The sequence below is a fragment of the Chiloscyllium plagiosum genome, unplaced genomic scaffold, assembly GCF_037043375.1.
Source record: "Chiloscyllium plagiosum isolate Xiang-an unplaced genomic scaffold, Cpla_swu_hap1 HiC_scaffold_18, whole genome shotgun sequence".
In the NCBI taxonomy this organism is placed as follows: domain Eukaryota; kingdom Metazoa; phylum Chordata; class Chondrichthyes; order Orectolobiformes; family Hemiscylliidae; genus Chiloscyllium; species Chiloscyllium plagiosum.
This window is the reverse complement of record NW_028270156.1, coordinates 102,546,061-102,570,145: the sequence shown is the minus strand read 5'-3', so window position 1 is coordinate 102,570,145 and position 24,085 is coordinate 102,546,061. Positions and strand designations below refer to the sequence as shown.

At 44.5% G+C, this 24,085-nt stretch overlaps 1 long non-coding RNA gene across 1 annotated transcript in view; it reads right to left on the bottom strand.

Annotated features, from left to right (window-relative positions):
• The window catches only part of LOC148147130 (uncharacterized), a 73,841-nt gene that overhangs the window by 21,500 nt on the left and 28,256 nt on the right, over nucleotides 1-24,085 (bottom strand). The gene's annotated exons all lie outside the window — the stretch shown is intronic.

The following is a 24,085-nucleotide window of genomic DNA, read 5'->3' as shown; positions in this document are numbered from 1 at the left end:
GGGTACCATAGTTTTACAAAAACACAGCTGATAGAGGGACAGGACTGGGAGCTCAATGTTCCAGGGTACAGATCATACAGGAAGGATAGGTGAGAGAGGAGGGGGCGTGATGGTTTTGATCACTGAAAACATTACAGCAGGACTTAGAGAGGATATTCCTGAGTATCGCCCAGTGAAGCTATAATAGTGCAACTGAGAAATGAGAATGGGTCATCAATTTGATATGACTGTACTACAGGCCCCCAACAGTCAGCGGGAATTTGAGCAGCAAATATGTCGGGAGATCTCCGAGATCTGTAAGACTGATAGGGTTGTAATGGTCGGGGATTTTAACTTTCCAAACCGAGACTCGGACTGCTAGAGTGTTCAGAGCTTGGATGCGAGGAATTTGTTAGTCATGTTTAAGAAAACTGTCTCAGTTAGAATGTCAATGGTCGGACTGCAGAAAGGGGTAAAACCTGACCTCCCCTTGGGAAACAAGGAATAGAAAGGGACTGAGTTATTAGTGGGCCAACACTTTCGCAAAGTCATCACAATTCTATTAGTTTGAAAATAGCGATGGAAAAGGACAAGCTTGGTGCAAAAGTTAAAGATCAAAACTGGCCTTGCTTCAATTCAGAAGGTATTAGTCAAGAGCTTTTAACAATTGATTGTGGAGACTAGTTGCAGGTAAAGGGACGTCAGGCAGATGGGAAAATTTCAAAAAAGCAATAAAATGAGACTTCAGGGCCAGCATATTCCTGTTAGTGTGAATGACAATGCTGACACAAGTAGGAGACATTGGATAACGGGGGATATTGAGGCTTTGGTCAACAAAAAGGGGCACATGTCACATATAGCCAGCTGGATTAAGGGAATCCATTGAAGAACATTGCGGGTGGAGTAATACATTTAAGAGGGAAATCAGCAGGGCCGAAAGGGGACCACAGAAATCTTTGGCAGATCAGACTGAGGAAAATCCAAAGAGATTCTACATGAATATTAACAACAGAAGATTAACTAGGGGCAGGCAGAATATGGCTCCTTGAAGATGAATGGGGCCATCCAATTGTGGAACCACAGGAGATGGGTGAGATCCTGAACGAAAATTTCATGTTTGAACTTACTGAGGAGAAAGACTGGGGAGCTCAGGGAAATAAACAGGGATATCATCAAAAGACTCCACATAACAGAAGAGGAGGTACTGAAGGTTCTAAAATGCAGAGAAGATGGACAAATCCATGGGAATTTATCAGTTATATCCCAGGATATTGTGGGAAACTCAGGAAGAAATTGTTGGGTCCCATAAAGAGATATTTCTACCACTGACAGCCACGGGTGATGAGCTGGAAGCCTGGAGGGTGGCTAATCTTGTGCCAGTGTTTAAGAAAGTCTGCGAGGGAAAGCCATGGACATAAACACGAAGTAGCTTGATATCAGTGGTGCAAACGCTGTTGGAAGCGTTTCTGCGGGACAGGAGTTACATGCATTTGAAACAGCATGATTGATTGGGGACAGACAGCACAGATTTGGAGTACTGCATAGAATACTGATCATCCTGATTTAGGAAGCATTTCCTGAAACTGTAAATGGAGCAAAGATTGACAAAGATGTTACTGATACTGGAGGGTTTGACAGAATCGGAGAGGCTAGATAAGCTGGAAAGCAACATGGGGGAATGACAGATAAGGTTAAGGAGAATGCAAATACTTTTCCACAGCACACAAGTACAGAGAAAAAACAACTGGAGAGACACCAGGGCCCCTCAAAGATCAGTGAGGCCATCCAAGTGTGGATACACAGGAGATGCGCGAGGGCCTAAATGAGGGTTTCATGTTACAACGTACTGTGGACAAAGACCAGGAAACAAAGAGAAAGAAACAGTGATGTCTTGTTAAGAGCCCCTATTACAGAAGAGGTCGAGCTGGAGGTCTTAGAACACAGAAAGCCCTAGGTCCTGAACAAGTGTATACCAGAACATTGTGACAAAGTTGTGGCAGGGATACGAGCAGAGATATTTATATCATTGTCCTTCGCATTTCCATTGGGTGTAGGTGGCTGAGGGGTGACCTTATAAAGGTTTAGAAAACCATGAGGGGTACAGGTAAGGTGATTAGCCAACGTCTTTACCCAGGGTAGTGGAGTCCATAACTAGATGGGATTGAACTGCAGACGGAGAAGGTGTTAGCAATTCTGGAAAGTGTCAAAAAATATAAGTCCGCTGGGCCAGATGGGATTTATCCTTGGTTTGTCTGGGAGGCTAGGAAGGAGACTGCTGAGCCCTTGACTTTGATCTTTATATGATAATTGTCTGCAGGAGTAGTGTCAGAAGGCTGGAGGACAGCAAATGTGGTCCCCTTGACGAAGAAGGGGAATAGAGACAGCCCTGGTAATTATAGAGCCGTGAGCCTTACTTTGATTCTGGGTAACGTGTTGGAAAGGCTTGTAAAAGCTAGCATTTATAATCATCTGGAGATGAATACGTTGATGAGGGATAGTCAGCATGGTTTTGTGAAGGATAGGCCATATCTCAAAAACCTTATTGACTTTGTTGAGGTGACCAAACAGGTGGATGTGGGTAAAGCAGATCTTGGTAGTGCAGATGAGCAGAGAGATCACTGTGTCCATGTACATAGATCCTTGAAAGTTGCCAGTTTGATAGGGTTATTAAGAAGGAAGTGTTGAAAAATGTGGTGCTGGAGAAACACAGCAGGCCAGGCAGCATCCGAGGAGCAGGAGAATCGACGTTACGGGCATAAGTCCTTCTTCAGGAATCCTGAAACATCGGTTCTCCTGCTCCTCGGATGCTTCCTGGCCTACTGTGTTTTTCGAGCACCACATTTTTCAACTCTGGTCTCCAACATCTGCAGTCCTCATTTTCTCCTTGTGAAGAAGGTATTCAGCATGTGAGCTTTTATTGGTACAGGGTTTGAGTTTCAGAACCATGAGATAATGCTGCAGTTGTACACAACTCTGGTGCGGCCACATTTGGAGTGTTGCCTATAGTTCAGATCACCGCATTAGATGAAAGATGTGAAAGATTTGGAAAGGGTTCCAAGGAAATTTACTACGGAGGGAAGGTGTTATGCGGAATGCTGAGGGGCTTGAATCCGGTTTTGTTTAAGAGAAGATGTTTGAGGCCAAATAATTGAGTCAGATAAGATAATCAGTGTGTGAGATGGGTTGGACAGTGAGCGCCTTTTCCCTCAGGTGGTGATGCCTAGCACGTGGGCAGATAGCTTTAAATTGAGGTAGTAATTAATATTACTATTAATTAATAGATATGGGACAGAAGCCAGAGGTAGTCTCCTTACTCAGAATAGTCAGGGCACGGAATTCATGGCCTGCAACAGTAGAGGACTCGCCAAATTTAAGGGTATTTAAACGGTCATTGGACAGGCATATGGATGAGAATGGAATAGGGAAGGTTAGATGGGCTTCAGATTGGTTCCACAGGTCAGCGCAATATTGAGGGTCGAAGGGGAATGTTCTAAGTTCTGTGTTCTCGAGGGCATAAGTCTGAGATGGGAGAGAAAATCAACTTAAAAGTGATTGGAGGAGAACATTTTCCACACAGAGGATGGTGCATATATGGAATGGGTTTTCAGAGGAAGTGGTCGAGAAAAGTACAATGACAACATGCGAAAGACATTTGGGCAGGTACATGGGGAGAAGGTTTGAAGGGATATGGGTCAAATACAGGGAAAAACAACTCGTTCAGGGACTCCGTTCAGTATGGGCTAGTTGGAGTGAAGGAACTGTTTCCGTTATGCATGACCCTGTCTCCAGCCATTGGAGCACGAGACTAACGAGATAAGGCATGTTGTACACACTGAAGAAAGTTACAGATATAGGGATTTTAGTCTGGAATACAGTACATTTCAAATATGTGGAGGGACTATCGGAAAGGGAGGAGGTTACAAGGACAGGAACTGTTATTGGAGTTAAAACTTATTGAAGACACTGGTCCACAACACATGCGATAGATAGAGTGTTGCAGAGTAGTGAGTCTTAGTACAACAGAACTTACAGTAGGGATGGTGATTGAGCCTGGGGTATATCTGTACTGTACTCCCCCTCCAGCACTGTATCTAAGTCATGTTTTGTTAACCGATGTTGGGAGCTCTCTCATTGCTCTCTGCTCTGTTCACTGGTAGTGACCTTACCTCAGTGCAGGGTTTATTGAAGACTCCAGATCTCCCTTCCCTTTGTCTCTCTGGCTGACCAACCATCTTTAATGTGGTGATGGATGAGACACCCAGCAGCTGGGAAGTCTATTGAATCAGGAAATTTCTGAGTAACTACAGGAGACAGAGAAACAGACAGAATGGGAAATTAGACTGATCCAGTGAGGGAAGCACATGGAGAATGGCACTGAGTCCCACAGAGATCTGGAAAATCCCAGTCTCCATCAATGGCCTGTGCTGTTGTGTCTCTCTGGAGTGGTAACTTCAATTGGCTCAGGATCTGGAGTAGCTGCAAGAGCTAGATACGCTGACAGAGTCAGTAATTAGATCCTCACAGTGAGGGACATCAAATGGAGAGGGACTAAGTGATATCACCAGAGTGCAGGAAGTTTTCAGAATGAAACAACCATGTAGGAAGAACAGGTATAGGATCCTAATGCACTGGTATGAGTGCTCAGGAATGACCAACCTTTGAGCAGATGAAGTGATGGCCTAATGGTACTGTTGCTGGAGCATGTATCCAAAACCTCACCCAATGTTCAGTGGAGGCAGGTTTCAATCCCACCATCAGAAATGGTGGAATTTGCAATCTTGTTTTTTATTGCAATTAACAATCCATGAATAAATACAAAATCATTGCAGATGTCCACAACAATGTTTGTTCATCAAAAATACACTTGGGAACATCTGCCATCCTCACATGATCTGCATGACATCCCCACAGCAAAGTGTTTGCCTCTCAATTACCCTCTGAAATGGCCGAGCAAGTTACTCAGCTCAAGGGCAGCTAGGGCTGGGCAGGAAAGGCTGGTCAGCCAGAGACACCCACATTCCATACCTGATTTTAAAAATAAACCATTCGGATGGTCCCACAAGAACTGTGCTGGGACCAGTATCCTGGACAAGGTTTAGGGACAGGGCTTTCAACTGACAGAGACGATGCAGGGGCAGGGTTCAGGTGAAAGAAGCTTTCCAAATCCAAACAGAAAAGACGAAGCATTGGAACAGCATGGGAATGTGACTGAAGACAAGCAGGAAGGAACAGGTTGGGACAGAGTTTAACTAAAACTGTATGTCAACGAATCAATTTGTGACAGGACATTGTAGGAAACAGTAAATTATGTTTTTTTGTGGAATGGACAAAGTCTCTGCCATAAGGTAGGTGGATTTGTGACACAGAGATAAAAGAGAGTTAGACACAAGGGTGACGTGGTTACAGGGTGAACAAATGGTGGACATAAATATTCAATGGTTCACAACCTTGCGGAAACTCAGGCAAAATGGACAACGCTAACAATAATGGGTAATAAAGGCATTACAGAGAAAGCAGTTGGCCTCAGATCATGAAGTAGAGTCAGTCTGAATGTAAATTCTGGCTACTACTTGCCAAGGACACAAGCAGCAGAACAGTTTTAGCCACCGAACAACATTTCATTGCTCATCACTGCATTACACAGGAACTCATTGGAATTTTTTAACAAATACTGTGATAATTTTGGGAAACATCAATATTCACAAAATGTGGGATAATCATAATGGCAAGAGTGATATTGGAAGAGGAGTTCAGAGAATTTTTTTTCGGGTTTTTTTTTGAATAACAAATTGTGCAACTGGCTTGCGACATAACAATCTCAGAGCGACTGTTGTGTTACGAAACTTAGTGAATGAGTAATGTCACCTGGAGAGATCCTCTGGGAAATTGTGATAAAGTGCAGTTTAAAGAAATATAAAGTTTTAAAGTGAATCACAGAAAGGACAAGCTACAACTAGAAACAAAAACAGCCAATTACATGGATTTGAGATGAGGACTGACCAAGGTAATGAGGCGAAACAGACTGAAATATGTGCCTGTAAATGAACAGTTTGAAGGAACAGTGTAAATCAGTCAACAAAAGAACATTCCATTGAAACAGACAAAACCTCAGCAAGAAATTCCTACCGGCCCCTCACTCAGGTCAAGAGAAATCATATGAGATTATGAGGCTTAGAAGATCACAACAAAGTACTTAAAATCCTGAAGTGAAAGAGTGTTTTAGGAGTAAGTGTTAAAGGGATTGCAAAGCGTCTGCGAGCAGGAGTTGGGCAGTGGGAAGGGGAATCAGTGTCAGGATTTAACATCATAATAGGAACAGGGAGAGGTGAAGGTGCCGGAGGTGGCAAGAGTGTTACAGAGAGTGGTCAGGGCCTGAACGATATTACAAAGCCAGTATGAATTGCTGCAGCTGGAGGGGTCTGCAGAGGTAGGGAGGGACATATGCATTTTTATTTATTCATTCATGGGATGTGGGTGTCACTGCTAATTACACAGAGGACAGCTAAGAGTCAGCCATATTGCTGTGGGTGTGGAATCACATGTTAGCCAGACCAGGTTAGAACGTCAGATGTTCTACACAAGAGGAGGTAAGTGAACCAGATGAGTTCTTCCCACTGATCAACAATGATTTTATGGTAGCCTGACCAATGTCTTGTACAGATACAACATGACGTCCCAACTCCTACTCTCAATGATCTGCCCAATGAAGGAAACCATCCCAAACGCCTTCTTCACCAGCCTGTCTACCTGTGACACCACTTTCAAAGAACTGTGTGAACTGTGTACCTGTATCCCTGGGTCACTGACTGACAACACTACCCAGGACCCGAACATTAACTGTACAAATCCCACCCTGGTTTGTTTCACCAAAATGGCACACTTCACATTTATCTAATTAAACTCCATCCGCTATTCTTCAGCCCACTATCCCAGCAGTACTGTTCATCCTGTTGTATCATAGATAACCTTCTTCACTGTCCACATCACCAGCAATTTCAGTGTCACCCAAAAAACCTACTTACCAGGAAACCAATATTCCCATCCAAACCATTTATCCAAATGACAAACAACAGGGGACCCACTACACCGCTGGTCACATGCTTCCAGTCAGAAAAACAACATGTCTCCCATCACACTCTGTCTCCTACCATCAAGCCCAATTTTCTGTGCAGTTGACTAGCTCCTCCTGAATGCCATAACCTTTTACACAGATCTGAGCTTATTATCTAGTTTACCATACAACACATAGAACACAGAACAGTACAGAACAAGAGCCTTCGGCCATGATGATATGCCAATCTTTTATCCGACCGTAAAATCAAAAAAAAAGTCGCAGAAAGAGTTTAATTCAGATAAATGGCGAGATGCTGCATTTTGGGAAAGCAAATCTTAGCAGGACTTATACACTCAATGGACAGGTCCTTGGGAGTGTTGCTGAACCAAGAGACCTTGGAGTGCACGTTCATAGCACCATGAAAGTGGAGTCGCAGGTAGATAGGATAGTGAAGAAGGCATTTGGTATGTTTTCCTTTATTGGTCAGAGTAGTGAGTACAGGAGTTGGGAGGTCATGTTGCGACTGTACAGCACATTGGTTAGGCCACTGTGGTAATACTGCGTGCAATTTTGGTCTCCTTACTATCGGAAAGATGTTGGGAAACTTGAAAAGATTTACAAGGATGTTGCCAGGTTTGGAGGATTTGAGCTATAGGGAGAGGCTGAACAGGCTAGGGCTGTTTTCCCTGGAACACTGGAGACTGAGGGGTGACCTTATAGAGGTTTACAAAATTATGAGGGGCATGGATAGGGTAAAGAGACAAAGTCTTTTCCATGGGGTTGGGAAGTCCAGAACTAGAGGGCATAGGTTTAGGGTGAGAGGGGAAAGATATGAAAGAGACCTAAGGGGCAACTTTTTCATGCAGAGGATGGTACGTGTATGGAATGAGCTGCCAGAGGAGGTGGTGGTGACTGGTACAGTTGCAACATTTAAGAGGCATTTGGATGGATATATGAATAGGAGGGGTTTGGAGGGATATGGACCGGGTGCTGGCAGGTGGGACTAGATTGGGTTGGGATGTCTGGTCGGCATGGACGGGTTGGACCGAAGGGTCTGTTTCCATGTTGTACATCTCTATGACTCTAACTTCCACACCTTTCATTTTATTATCATCCATGTGCCTATCCAGAAGTATATTAAATGTCCCTCATGCATCTAATTTTACTGCCACCAGTGGCACTGCATTCCACTCAGCCACCACTCTGTATGTAATGAACCTACCTCTGAAATCTCCCCTTAACCATCCGCTAATCGCCAGAAATTTCTACCCCCTTGTAACAGCTAGTTATGTCAGGGTAATAAAATCTCTCTCTATTTACTCTATGACTGTCATCACCTTGTTCATCTCTGCCAAGTCGTCCCTCACCCTTCTTCACGCCAATGAGAAAAGCCTTAGCTCCCTCAACCTTTCTTCATTCTTCATAAGACATGCTCTCCAGTACAGGCAGCATCCTGGTAAATCTCCTCTTCACCCTCTCTAAATCTTCCACATCCTTCCTGTAATGAAGGGAACATAACTGACCACAATATTCCAAGTGGGGTCTAACCAGGGCTCTATAGAGCTGCAGCATAACCTCACAGCTTTAAAACTCAATCCCTAAACTAATGAAATCTCACACAATATATTCCTTCTTAACAAGCCTATCAGCTTGGCTTCTTTGAGGGGCCTAGGGACTTGGAACCCAAGATCCCTCTCTGTTCCTCCACACTGCCAAAGATCCTGCCTTTAACTCTGTATTCTGCATTCAAATTCAATCTTCAAAATGAATGACTTCACACTTTTCCCAGATTGAACTCCATCTGCCACTTCTCAGCCCAAGTCTGCATCCTGTCAATGTTCCGTTGCAACCTACATCAGCCCTCCACACTATCAACCACTCCACCAACCTTCGTGTCATTGGGAAACTTACTAACCCCTCTTTCAATCACACATCCAAGTCATTCATAAACTCACAAAGAGCAGAGGTCCTGTAACCTCTCCCTGCAGAAAACCACTGGTCACTGAGCTCCAGGATGAATGCTTTCCATCGATCATCACCCTCTGTCTTCTGTGGGCCAGTAATCCTGTATCCAGACAGACAGGTTTCCTTGTACCCCATGCCTCCGTACGTTTTGAATGAGTCATAAAGATGTTTTGTCACATTCTCAAAAGATTCAATAAGACTTGTAAGGCATGACCTGCCCCTTACAAAACCATGCTGACATCTCTAATCAAACTATGGTTTTCCAAGGAATAATAAATCTTGTCTCTCAGAGTCCTCTCCAATAATCTGAACACCACAGACATAAGACTGACACGTGTGCAATTCCCAGGATTATCCCTATTGACTTTCCTGAACAAGGGAATAATATTTTCCTGCCTCCAATCATCTGGTCCGACTCCAGTGGACAGTGAGACTGCAAAGGTCATAACCAGGTGCTCAGCAATCCACTCCCTCGGTTCCTGTAGTAACGTTGGATGCATCCAGTCTGGTTCAGCGACTTATCTATCCTTATCTTTCACAAAATTCTCAGCTCATCCTCCTTCTTAACATCCACCTGTTCACGTACATCAGCCTATTTCACGCTGTCCTCACAGATGACAAGACCCTTCTCAGCAGTGAATACTGAGGCATAGTATTCATTAAGGACCTCCCCTCCCTCCTGTGACTCCAGGCACAAGTTCCTTCCACTATCCCTGACCGGCCCTATCCTCACTCTGGCCTTGCTCTTGTTCCTCCCATAAGTGGAGAATGCCTCACGGTTTTCCTTAATCCTTCCCAACAATGCTTTTTCATGCCCCCTTCTAGTTGCCCTAAGTCCATCTCTCGGTTCCTTCCTGGTACCTTCAGAGAATCCCTACAGTTTGGAAATGGGCCATTTGGCCCAACAGCTCCATATCAATCCTCCAAACAGTATCCAACCCAGCCCCATTCCCCCACCCTATTACTCTCCATTTGCCCTGACTAATGCGCCAAACCTACCCATCCCTGAACACTATGGGTAATTTAGCATGGCTAAGCCACCAAACTGGCACATCTTTGGGCTGTGGGAGGGGAAACTGGAGCACCTGGAGGAAACCCACAGAGAGAGTGCACAAACACCTCACAGACAGTCGCCTGAGGCTGTAATCGAAATGGAGTCCGTGGTTCTATGAGGTAGCAGTCCTAACCACTGAGACACCGTGCCATCCAATGCAACTCTCTAGAGCCCTGTCTGATCCTTGCTTCAAGGAGAAAGTGAGGTCTGCAGATGCTGGAGATCAGAGCTAGAAATGTGTTGCTGGAAACGCGCAGCAGGTCAGGCAGCATCCAGGGAACAGGAGAATCGACGTTTCGGGCATAAGTCCTTCCTGAAGAAAGGCTTATGCCCGAAACGTCGATTCTCCTGATCCTTGCTTCCTCAACCTTAAGTAAGCTTCCTTCTTCCTCTTCACTAGATGCTAAAGTCCATGTGGACAACGTTGACTGCTCTGCCTTCATCTATCTTTGGCTACCTCCTTGAAGAGTCAATCCGGTTTGTGAAACATGGTTTTCCACTCACAAAACCATGCTGACCATCTCGATTCAGCCCTTGCCTTTGTTAATATAAGGATCTAACAACTTCCCCATCACTGGGCTCACTGGGCTGTAATTTCCTGGCTTTTCCCTGCAGCCCTTAAGTGATGGAACAGCATTAGCCAACCTCCAGTCTTCCAACACCTCACTGTGTCTGTTGATAATATAAATATCTCTGTTAGGGACACTGCAATCTCTTCCCTAGCTTCCCACAATATTCTAGGATCGACCTAATGAGCTACTGAGGATTGATCTACCTTTATTTGTTGTAAGGTTCCAGCACTTTCTCTTCTCTGGTGAGGATTCTTTCCAAGACATCACTATTTATTTCTCCACGTCCCCAAACTTCCATGTCTTTTGCCACAGTAAATACTGACAAGATTATTTTGTTGAATACTTCACCCACCTCCTCTGGTGCCACATATGGGTGACCTTATTGATCTTTAAGGGGCCCTATTCTCTACCAAGTTACTTTTAGCCTTTATTGAAACTTGCATAAAGGATAATTCAATACACCATACCCCCTATACCACTATACCCTCCTCCTCCCTTACAATTATGCCATTTATATTCACACCAACATATTAAATCCAACAGGCTCGTTGATGTATCAGTCGGTATGGAGACCACGGTCACACACAGTTACTGTACTGCCCTTGCCATAAGTACATTCAGTGTCCTGACTGTAAACATATTGACATTCCCATCACTGTTTGGTGCCGACAAATGAATTCCTGCTAATGGTTGCTGCTGCTTGGTTATTCTCAGCTCCACTTTTGATATTCAGATCCACATAACTGTCTCATTAATGCATTAACCTAATCCTTCCTTCACAACTTGTTGGCTTTTTGCCCTGTCTGCCTATTGGAATTAGATTGGGTTGGAATATCTACTCAGCATGGATGGTTTGGACCGAAGGGTTGGTTTCCATGTTGTACATCTCTCTGATTCTATGACTCTATCCCAACAACCCTTCAGTATTCACCTCCCAGCGATGGCCATTCTGCAGCTTCATCTCCATCATATCTGTTCACTGTCATTCCATCTGCCTTATGACGAATACATGGATTCACTCCTCAGTAGTGGGGGTTTGAACAGATGGGTAGAGGTTAGAGAGATAGGGAGGCTTCCAGGAACTCGAGGATGTTAGAGTTAAACAGAGTTACATCTGGTAAAGAATGTCAGTGGGACAAAGTTTTTTGGGGATTGGAGAAATTCACAGAGATAGTGGGAGCTGGATTAGATTCTGGAGATAGGGATAGGGATGGAGAAAGGAAGAGGCAGGCAGACTGACAGGCACAGACAGCGGGCTGTTTCATCTTGGAGATTATTGTGTATACCAACAGAGATATGGAAGGTTGTCGTGACTGAAGACATTTACAGATATAAGAAGGCTGTGGAGGCTACATAGATAGGAAGGCAAATGCGAATGCTAGGTTACTGGGTTGGAGACAGTTACACAAATGGGGAGGGTTGCACAAACTGAAAGAGGTTCCTATGGTCGGGAGGGGTATGGTGTTGCGAATGAGGGTGAAAGTTAACAAGATAAAGATCAAAGAATTGGAGAAGGATAAGGAGATTACACATTTTTCACAGCTAAGGAAGGGTTATAGGAGCTGGAGAAGATTACAGAGGTAGGGACGGATGGAGAGGTTAAAGACAAATACATTGACATGGAGGGTGGTATTGGTGGCAGAAGCTTACAGGGATAGACAGTGCTGTCAGGGTTTACAGGGATGAAGGAATTTAGTATCTACTGCAGAAGGTTAGGGATTAGGGTGTTAGGGACTGGAGAACCTGACAGAAACAGAGAAACAGACAGAGACTCAAAGAATGATGTGGACTAGAGGAGATTCCAAACAGAGGGAGGATTATCGGGACGGGAGAATATTACATAAACCACTAACACAGCATGGGCCAGGATTGATGCCTGCGATCCCCTATGCTGTCGAATTGAGGACCAGTACAGCAGAGGTGAAGGCAGGACCCTCACAAGATGGTGGGAATGAAGCCTATAATGTTGCTGTTCCTTGCCCAGTTCTGTATCTATGTCCGGTCTTCCAGGTCTGAACAGTCTACTACCTCCACCCTGTGCTGTTTACTGTGAGCGATCTTACCGGCTGCAGGATTTACTAAAGGCTCCAGATCTCCCTCTCCATCTCTCTCCGGCTGACTAACCAGCTTCAATGAGGTGATGGATGAGACAGGAGTTAGGAACATCCTGATTACCTGCATGAGAGCGAAATAGACAGAATGGGAAATTAGACTGATACAATGAGGATAACTCATGCAGGGTGGCACTGAGTCAAGCAGAGATCTCGGAAATCCCAGTCTCCATCCCTTGCCTGTGCTGTTGTGTCTCTCTGGAGTGGACAATTCTGTTGACTCAGGATCTAAGAGGGAGAAATGCTGACAGAGGCAGCATATAGACCGACACAATGAGCGATACCACATGGAGAGATACTGAGTGATATCACATTATTAGACACTGCATTAACAGGGAATTGTTTGAAGTTACCACAAACGCACTGGGATAATTGTGAGGGGAGTCAACATTCCTATCTCATCATCTCTTTGGCGGTGGGTCACAGACGAGGCTGACTCTCTCCCACTCTCGGGGTGGGGTGGGCAGGGGGAGGTCTGAAGTTGGCTGTATAGACCGATGCGGCCTTCCACAGACTCTGTTACACTCTGTTGCAGAAGGTGACCATGGGAAGGGGGTGTGGGGCGTTGGTGTGGTCACGTGCTCCTTGTGCTGATTTCTCCTGGATTCCCATTTTCCCCACAGAAAGTCTCGAGGTACTCGACACTTTCCCAATACTCCTCCCCCACTTTGGACGATCTTGGTACAGGACTTATCAGATTTGATTAAGAGATGAAAAAAAAACTATCAATTCTGAAGAAGCCAACGTTTAGAAATGTGGACACATTTGTTAAAGAGATCGCTAGGGAGTCTCCGAGCATGAGGAGTGCAGTAGGAAGAGGAAACGTCAGCGTTTAATCAGATGATCGGAACAGGGAGAGGTGAAGGTGTTGGAGGTGGTGAGAGTGTTACAGAGAGGGCAAAGGCCTGAACAATGTTACAAAGCCAGTACGAATTGCTGCAGCTAGAGCTTTTTGCAGAGTAGGGATGGACATCTGTATTTTCATTGATTCATTCATGGCCTGAAGATGTCAGCAGATGGACTAGCATACATTACCCCACTGCTAATTGCCCAGAGGCAGCTCAGAGTCAGCCATATTGCTGTGGGACTGGAGTCACATGTGAGCCAGACCAGGCAAGAATGCCAGATGTTATTCTCGAAAGGACATACGTGAACAAGTTGATATTTACCAGATAATCAACAATGCTTAGACGGTGGCCTCACTAATATCCTGTACAGATACACCATGACATCCCAATTCCTACTCTTAATGCTCTGCCCAATGAAGGGTAACCATCCCAAACGCCTGCTTCACCAGCCAGTCTACCCATGACTGTACTTTCAAAAAATGTGTACCTGCGTCCCCGGGTCACTGATTGACAACAGTACTCAGGGCCCGAACATTAATTGTACAAGTCCAGCCTGGTCTGCTTTACCACAATACAACATCTTGCATTTCTCCACCTGTTCTTCCTAACCTCACCGGTCCAGCAGTACTGTTGATCCCATTGTACTCTTCGATAACTCTTCACTGTCCACATTATCACCAATTTCAGTCTCATTCACAAACTTGCTAACCATGACTCCTGTATTTTCATCCAAATGATGCACAACAGCGACCCAGCACTGTACCCCATGGCACACCGTTAGTCACGGGCCTGCAGTTTGAGCGGCAACCGTCTATGAACACGCTCTGTCTCCTACCGTAAATCTGTTTTGTATCCAGTTGGTGAGCGCTCCCTGGTTATGTGTGATCTAAACTTACTATCCAGTCTGCCATGCAGAACCTTGTCAAAGGCTTTGATAAAGTTCATGTGGACATCGTGTACTGCTCTGCTTTGATCTCTGACTTGTCTACCTCCACACTAACATTTTAGGCATGGTTTCCCATGCACAAAGCCATGCTGACGATCGTTAATCTGTCCTTACCTTTCCAAAGGCATGATGATCGTTTCTCTCAGAATCTCCTCCAACAACTTACCACCCCTGCATCAGTCTCACTGGGCTGTAGTGGCTGTGGATGATGCAAATATCTCTGGGAGGGCCCCTGCAATTTTCTCCCTCGCTTCTCACAAGGCGCTGGGATACATCTGATCATGTCCCAAGGTTTTATCTAACTTATTGCATTTTAAGACATCCAGCACCTCCTGTTCTCCAATGTGAACTCTTTTCAAGACATCCCTATGTAGTTTCCCAAGTTCCCGAGCTTCCATGTCTTTCTCCATACTAAATCCGAACACAAAATACTTGTTCAGTATCTCACCCATCAGCAGTGATTCCACACAGACAGCCTCATTGACCTTTCAGGGGCCCTATTCTCTACCGAGCTAATTTTTAGCCCGGGTTGAAACTTGTCAAAATGCTTCTGAAATTTCAAATATCCCTCTACCGACATTAGTACCATCCTCCAGGTTCTGCAGCCCTTCATACCTCATAACATGGCCCGGACTCTCCAACTCCTCCTTCATCTGCAATGTTCCCCAGAAGGACACTGGAGGATGGTGGGGGCTACAGAGATATGGAGGGACATCAGGACGGGAGGATTTTGCAGACATTGGGAATACAGGGACTTGAGGAGGTTTCACAGTTTATGAGTGTTGTAGGGACTGGAGGAAGTTACAAAGATAGGGATAGTTTTAGATTGGAGGATTCTGCAGAAAATGTTTACGTGGTTAAAGGCAGGATTCTTAGCAGCGTGCAGGAACAAAGGGATCCTGTGTCTCTCAGGTTACCACCCAAGATGATAGGGTGTTAGGAAGGCATATGTGTGTTGGCTTTCATTAGCAGTGGGATTGAATTTAAGAGATGTGAGATTTTGCTGAAGCTTTCCAGTTAGACCACACTTCGAATATTGTGAACAGTTCTGTTCGCTTCATTATAGGGGGGAGGTGGAAGCTTTAAAGACAGTGCAGAGGAGATTTAGAAGGATGCTGCCTGGACTGGATGGCATGCCCATAGAAGGTAGGTTGTGGAAGCTAGGGCTTTTCTGATCAGAGCGAAGGAGGAAGAATGGTGACATGATAGAGGTGTACAAGGGAATGAGAGGCATAGATAGAGTGGATAACCAGAGACTACTTCCCATGGCGAAATGGCTGTCACAAGGGGACATAAGTTCAAGGTAATTGGCGGAAGGTTGAGCTTAGATATCAGAGGGATATGGGCCAGGTGCTGGCAGGTAGGACTAGATTGGGTTGGGATATCCTGTTGGCATGGATGGGACTAGTAAGTTATTTACACAGAGTGGTGGGTGCGTGGAATGGACTGCCAGCCATGGTAGTAGATTCAGACAAATTACAGACATCTAAGCAACTCTTGGATAGGCACATCAATGATAGTAAAATGGAAGGTATGCAGGTTAGTTTAGTCTTCAGAGTAGGATAAAAGGTCAGCATAATATTGAGGGCTCAAGGGCTTGTACTGGAATGTGCTATTCCATGTTCTAAATAGCAAGGGTTACTATGGCAGCAAGTGGGTTCGGGAAGCGGGAGAGGATGCGAGCTGAATGAAGAGACACAAATAGGAGGCATTGCTAAGATTGTATGAGGTAACAGAGACAGAGGGTTGTGGGGACTGGAGGTGTTTTCACAGGGAGGGAGGACCATAGAGCCACAGGAGGTTACAGAAATGTGGAGAGCTACAGGGCCTACCGGTGTTCATGGAGCTGGGGAGGTTGGGAGGGATGGATCAGTTTACAGGGATAAGGATGTTGGTAGGATGGGGTGTTTTACACAGACAGGAATGTTTCAGGTGAATGGAGCAGATTACAGAGATAAAGTGGGTTGTACAGATTGGAAAAACAAACAGATATGTGGAGGGTAGTCGTGACTGAAGATGTTTATAGATACAGGAAGGCTTAGGTTCTGCAGGTTATTTAGATATGGAGGGTGTGGAATCAGACAGATTTTCCAAGTCATGAAGACAGCAATTTTGGTTGGAGACAGTTTCACAGATTAGGGAGCATTAGTAACCTCCTCCAGTTTGGTCAAAGTGGGAAGGGTTGTAGGGGAGGGTGATGTTTACACATATAAGAGCTGGAGAATATTATGGAAATGAGTAGATGGATGGAGACACTGGAGGAGCTTACATTGACAGGGTGGGTGCTGACAATGAAAATATATCACAGATAGAGGGTCTTGTAGGAACTGGATTGGAACAGTCACAGGCATTGGAATGACTTCTGCAGATTGGGAGTGTTACAGGGACTGAGAGGATTGTAGGGTCTCCACAGATTGATCGTGTCTTTAAGAATAGAAGAGTTTACATAGGTACGGATAGCTTAAACCCAATGCATGCAGTCTTCATTTCAAGACCAGAGCCTTATTATCCCTCATCAGACAAGGATCCCTAACCCTGCCAGCATTTCCCTTTATCCCAATGGGGCATACTGTCCTGGATTCTTGATATCACACTTTGAAAAGCCTCCCATTTGCCAGTTGTTCCTTTTCCTTCAAACAGACTCACCCAATCCATTAGAATCATAATGTGGAGGTGCCGGTGTCGGACTGGGGATGGACAAAGTTAAAAATCACCCAACACTCGGTTCCTGTCCAACCGGTTTATTTGAAAGCACTAGCTTTCAGAGCACTGCTTCTTCATCAGGTGGTTGTGGAGCACAATCCTAAGGTACAGAATTTATAGCAACAGGATGGCAGTGTCATGGAATATAGTATCAAACAAATTTAGTATAAGCCTTTCATCGGTTACAGTGATCACCAGCGCTTCCAAAGTGAGTTGGATTATAACTGGGCGTTGTGCAATTTTAAAGTCACAGCATTGACCCTGGCCAGATCCTGCAGAATGGCCCCAAACCTGGCCCTGCTCCAGTTTTCCTCTTCAATCTGTGGACCTCCTGATCTTTCTCCATAACTATGTTAAAACAAAGACAGTTGTGGGCACTGGACCCAAAGTGCTCTCTGAATGACACTTCAGTCACTTGCCCAACCTTGTTTTCTGAGAGGAGGTCCAGTGTTGCACCTGCCTGAGTAGAGTAGGGCTCTCTGCATATTGAGTTAGGAATCTTACTTGGACACATTTGAAAAATGCACTCCGTCCAGGTCTTTTATACTCGAGGTGGCCCAGTCAGTACAGGGAATATTAAAATCTCCAGCCAGTACTCCTCTATTATTCCTATAGTTATGTGCAATCTCTCTACACATCTGCTCCTCTGGTATCTGTTGGGTCTACAACAGTCTACAATACAGTCCCAACAAAGACATCACCTCCCTTCTTCTATCTAACTTCTGACCATGTGGAATGTTAAATGAATATTTTTTTAAAAAAATTGGAATTAACAATCAATAAATAGATATTGATAAAAATCCAAACACTAGACCTTCAGAGAAAGACAACAGTTCACTCTCACGTGGTCTGCACAACATACCCACAGCAAAGTGTTTGCCTCTCAATTACCCTGTGAAATGGGCGAGCCAGCTGCTTAGCTCAAGGGCAGCAAGGGATGGTCAACAAAGGCTGGTCAGCCACAGAAACTGCTGTCTCTTCCAGCACCACTAATCCAGAATCTGGTTTCCAGCATCTGCAGTCATTGTTTTTACCAGCCAGAGACACCCACATCCCATACCTGATTTTTAAAAAAAATTCCTTTCAGATTGTTCCACTGGAACCGTGCTGGGACCAGTGTGCTGGCCAATCATGTCGGTAGGTTTATGGACAGGGCTTTAAACTGACAGAGCGGATGCAGGGATAGCGTTCAGGTGAAAGGAACTGTCCAAATCCAAAGTGAAAAGGTGAAGCATCAGAGCAGCGTGGGAATGTGACCGAAGACAACAGAAAGGAACAGGATGGGATAAAGTTTAACTAAAACTGTAGATCAGCAAATCCATCTGTGACAGGAAATTGTGGGAACGAGTAAATTATGTTTTATTTTAATGGACAATGTCTCTGCAACATGGTAGATGGATTTTTGACACAGAGATAAAAGAGATTTAGACACCAGGGAATCGTGGTTCCAGGGCGAACAAAAGGTAGAACATAAATATTCAATGGTTCACAACCTTGTGCAAACTCAGTCAAAATGGGCAACGCTAACAATAATGGGTAAGAAAGGCATTACAGAGAAAGCATTTGGTCTCAGATCATGATGTAGAGTCAGTCTGAATGTAAATTCTGGCTACTACTTGCCAAGGACACAAGCAGCAGAACAGTTTTAGCCACCGAACAGCATTTCATTGTTCGTCACGGCAATAAGCAGGAATTCAATGGAATTTTAAAGAAAGGCATTGTGAAAATTTAGTGAAACGTCAATATTCGCATAATCTGGGATAATCACACTGACAAGAGTGATAATGGAGGAGGAGTTCGGAGAACGTTTTTCAGTGTTTCTTTGAATAACACATTGTGCAACTGGCTAGAGAAGTACTTATCTCAGATCAACAGTTGTGTGATGAAACTTAGTGAATGAGTAATGTCACCTGGAGGGATCCTCCTGTGATAAAGTGTAATTTAAAGAAATATAAAGATTTAAAGTGAATCACAGAAAGGACAAGCTACAACTAGAAACAAAAATAGCCAATTACATGAGTTTGAGAGGAGAACTGACCAAGGTAAACAGGCTGAACAGACTGAAATATGTGTCTGTAAATGAACAGTGGAAAACATTTGAAGGAATAGTGTACAACACTCAACAAAAGGTCATTCCACTGAAACAGACCAAACCTCAGCAAGAAATCCCCACTGCGCCCTCACTCAGGACAAAATGGATCATATTAGATTATCAGGCTGAGACGATCACCACAAAGTACTTAAAATTCTGAAATGAGAGTGTGTTTTAGGAGTAAGTTTTAAAGGGATTGCAAAGGGTCTGCTAGTTGAGGGAGGGCAGTGGGAAGGGGAATCATTGTCAAGGTTTTATGACACGATACGAACATGGAGAGATGAAGGTGCTGGAGGTGGTGACAGTGGTCAGGGCCTGAATGGTGTTACAAAGCCAGTAAGGATTGCTGCAGCTGTGAGGTGTGTCAGAGGGAAGGAAGGACATATGTATTTTTATTTATTCATTCATGGGATGTGGGTGTCACTGCCTGGACCAGCATTCTTTGACCCCATGCTAATTAGCCAGAGATTGCTGGGGCCCTGGTGGATATATATAATACTTTGCTAGACACAGGTGAAGTGCTGAATGACTGGAGGATCACTAATGTGGTTCCTTTGTTCGGGAAGGGCAGCAGGGATAGGCCAGGAAATTACAGAGCAGATAGTCTGACAGCAGGGGGAGGGACATTATTGGAAGCAATTGTGAGGATGAATCAACACTTGCAAAGGTAAGGATCAACTTGGTTTAGTTATCACGGATTTGGCAGAGGAAGATACTGTCTGAGGAATTCAGTTCAGTTTTTTTTTGAAATGGTGCTTAAGTATATTGATGAGGGCAGTGCAGATGATGTGGCTTACATGGGCTTGACTAAGTCCTTAAACAAGATCCAACATGGAAGGCTGGTCCAAAAGGACTGGATTACAAGGCAAGTTGGCAAATTGGATGCAAAATTGGTGGATAGAATACTTTCACCAGCGGGTGTACCACAGGGATCTGTCCAGGAACCATTGAACATTAATAACTCGGATGTGAAAGCAGAAGGTATCATTAGTCGGTTTGCAGATGACATGAAAGATGAGGGTGTTGTTCAGAGTGAGGAGGATGGTCTCCATCTGCAGTCCGATGTCGATCGGATGATAACCTAAGCAGAGTTCAGTTCTGATTGAAGTGAGTTAATACTCTGTGGGAGGTATAATAAGCGAAGTACAGACATAATGAACGGTAGGTCCTTGCGGAGTACTGAGGAATACAGGGACCATGGTGGATAAGTCCATAGATCCCTGAAGGTGCCAACACAGGGAGACAGGGTGGGAAAGGCACCTCAACTGGGAGCGGGAGAGGGACCCATATCCTGGTGGGGTGAATTGCTGGAGATGCTTGAGAGGATATAACCTAGTCTGGCAGGGTGTTGGACCTTAAGTAAATGTAAGGTCTGAAAGAAGATTGAGTCTGGTACACGAGGTTAAAGATAGCAATTTCAGCAGACAAGGCAGGCAAGAACATAGCAGGGAATGGGGGAAAACTGATGATTAAACTGCATTTATTTCAATGCAAGGGGCCAGACAGGTAAGGAAGATGAACTCAGGACATGGATTGGAACATGGGACTGGGAGATAATAGTTATTACAGAAACACAGCTGAGGGAGAGGCAGGGCTGGTAGTTCATTGTTTCAAGGTAGAGATGCTACAGGAAGGGGAGGCAAGAGAGGACGTGTGGTGGTGGGTTTTGATTGCATGAATCATCACAGCAGTACTTAGAGAGGATATTCCTGTGGGATCACCCAGTGAAGCTACGTCAGTGGAACAGAGAAATAAGAATGAGTCATCAATTTGATACGATCGGACTGCTGACCCCGAATAATCTGTGGCAGACTGAGGAACAAATATATTGGGACATCTTAAATATCAACCATAATAATAAGGCTGTTATGGTATGGTTTTTGAACTATCCAAACCTAGACTGGGACAGCCAGTGTTCAGCGTTTGCAAGGGAGGAATTTGGTAATTGTGTTCCAGAAAACTCCCAATCAATATGTAAATGGCCTGAAAAGTGAAAGGGGCAAAACCTGACCTCCACTTGGGAATCAAGGTAGGGAAAGGGACTGAGATGTGAGTGGGAAAGCATTTTGCCAAAGTGACCACAGTTCTAGTAGTTTGAAAACAGCTTTGGAAAAGGACAGGCCTGGTCCACAAGTGCAAGTTATAAAATGGAGCCTGACCAATCTTGATCGTATTAGCCAGGAACTTTCAAAATGTGATTGTGGAAGGGAATTATTTACAGGGAAACGCAAGTTTGGCAAGTGAGAATATTTTAAAAGTGAGATAAACTGATCGATCAGCGCCAGCATTTTCCTGTTTGTGTGCAGGTTAATGCTGACAGCATTCGGATTCACTGGCTGTCTATTGAGGGTCAGGTCAAGGAAAAGGGGGCACATGTCAGGTATAGCCAGCTGGATCAAGGGAATCCCTGAGGATATATAAGGGCTGTAGGAATCCACTTTGAGTAGAAAAAAAGGAATGGAGAAAGGCTAAATGAAATAGCCTCAGCAGAGAAGGAAAGGGGAATCCAAAAGTGATTGTATCAGTATATTAAGAGTGCATAAGTAACTCAGGACAAAATAGTGTCCATTAAAGATCAATGAGGCCATCGATGTGTGGAACAGCAGGATATTTGCTAAGATCCTAAACAATGTTTTCACCCCAGAACCTACTGTGGAGAAAGACTGGGGAACTCAGGGAACAAGAGTAATACATTAGACCACAATTGGAGTTCTCTGCAATTCCAGTCTCTCTGCGACAGGAAGGATGTTGCAAAACTTGAAAGGGCTCAGAAAAGATTAACAAGATATTGCCTGGGTTGTTGCTGAATAAGCTGGGGTTACTGTCACTGGAGAATCGGAGACGAAGGGATGACCTTACAGAGGTTTATATAAACATGAGGGGCATGGATAGGTTAAGCATTCAAGGCTTTTTCCCAGAAGTTGGGGAGTCCAAAACTAGAGGGCATAAGTTTAAGGTTAGAGGTGAATGGTTTACAGAGGGACTGAAGGGACAGCTTCACACACATGGTGATGTGTGTATGGAATGAGCTGAGAGAGAAAGTAATGGAGACTGATAAAATTACAACATTTAAAAGGTATCTGGATGGGCATCTGAATAGTAAGGGTGGAGACGTATATGGGACAAATGCTGGAAAAGGGAATGGATTTAATTAGATCTTCTGGTAAGCCTGGACGAGTTGGGGACCGAAGCGTCTGTTTCTATGCTGTATATCTCTATGACTTGAAAAGAGTGCATGTTATAGAAAAGGTGGTGCTGGAGGTTTTAAAACTCAAAGCTATGGCAAGTCCCAGAACCTGATTAAGTGTATCACAGGTCACTGTGGGATGCTCGGGAAGAAATTGAGGAGCCCCTAGCAAAGGTATGTGTACTACTGACAGCCATGTGTGATGGGCTGGCAGGCTGGAGGGTGGCATCATGGACAGTGAAGGATGTTTTCTAAGGTTACAAAGGGATCTTGATGAAGGGAGTGAATGGGCTGAAAAACTAGAAATGGTCTTCAATCTGAATAAAAACGAAGTAATGCATTTTGTAAAACAAACAAGGGTAGAGCTTATACAATTAATGTTAAGGCTTCGGTTAGTGTTTTAGGGCATAGGGACCTCCGGGTTCAGGTACATAATTCTTGAAGCTTGCATCACAGGAGGGATAAGACAGTGCTTTGCATGCCTGACTATTGCTCAGTCCATTGAGTGGAGGATTTGGGACGTCATGTTGAGATTGCACGGACATTTGTGAGGCCTGTTCTGCAATACTCTGTCCAGTTCTGGTCGCCCAGTTAACAGGGAGGATATTATTAAGCTGTAGGGCATTCAGAAGAAATTTACCAGGATATTGCTGGGTATGGAAGGCTTGAGTTCTGAAAAATGGTTGGATAGGCTGAGTCTTTTTTCACTGGAGCCTGAAGGTTGAGACATGATGCTATGAAGGTTTATGAAAAAATGACGTACATAGATCAATTTAATGGTAGTTGCCTTTTCCTCAGGATGGGGGAGTCTCAAGAGGAGGGGCCACATTTTTAAGGTTAGAGGAGAGAGATGTTCAAAAAAAAGTCATGGGGCAATTTGCTACACAGAGGGTGGGTTGAGTGTAGAATGAACTTCCTGAGAAAGGGGTTGATGTGGGTACAATTACAACATTTAAAAGATATTCGGATAAACAGGTGAATGGGGAAGGGGTTGGAGTGATATGGGCCAGCAACAGGCAGCTGGGAAGAGTTTAGTTTTAGATTATGGTGGGTATCAGCTGAAGGGTCAGTTTCCATGCTGTATGGCTTTATGACAAGAATATGGTTTTATTCCATTATTGAAGAAAGGATCAGGGCTGGGTCCACTGATGTGCATCATCTACATAAATAGTTTGGTTGAAAATAGAGGAGTGATTGTGCGAAAGTTTGTTGATGATCAAATGAATGGTGTCGTGGGCAGTAAATACGGTTATCAAAGGGGATCTTGACCAACTGGGCCAGTGGGCCAAGGAATGAAAGATGGAGTTTAATTCAGCTGTTGGAGTTTGTTAAGACAAACCACGGAGGACTAACACAGTTAATGGAAGGGCTCTGGCCAGGGTTGTCGAACAGAGAGAGAGAGAGAGAGAGAGACCGGGGGTGCAAGTTACATTGTTCCTCGGAAGTGGCATAGCAGATGGACAGGGTGGGGAAAATGGCATTTGGCACATTTGCCGACATTGGCCAGCACTTTGTTACATACATTAGGTATATTTGTAACATTGTCCTAAATATTTCCCTTGGGCAGAGGAGGC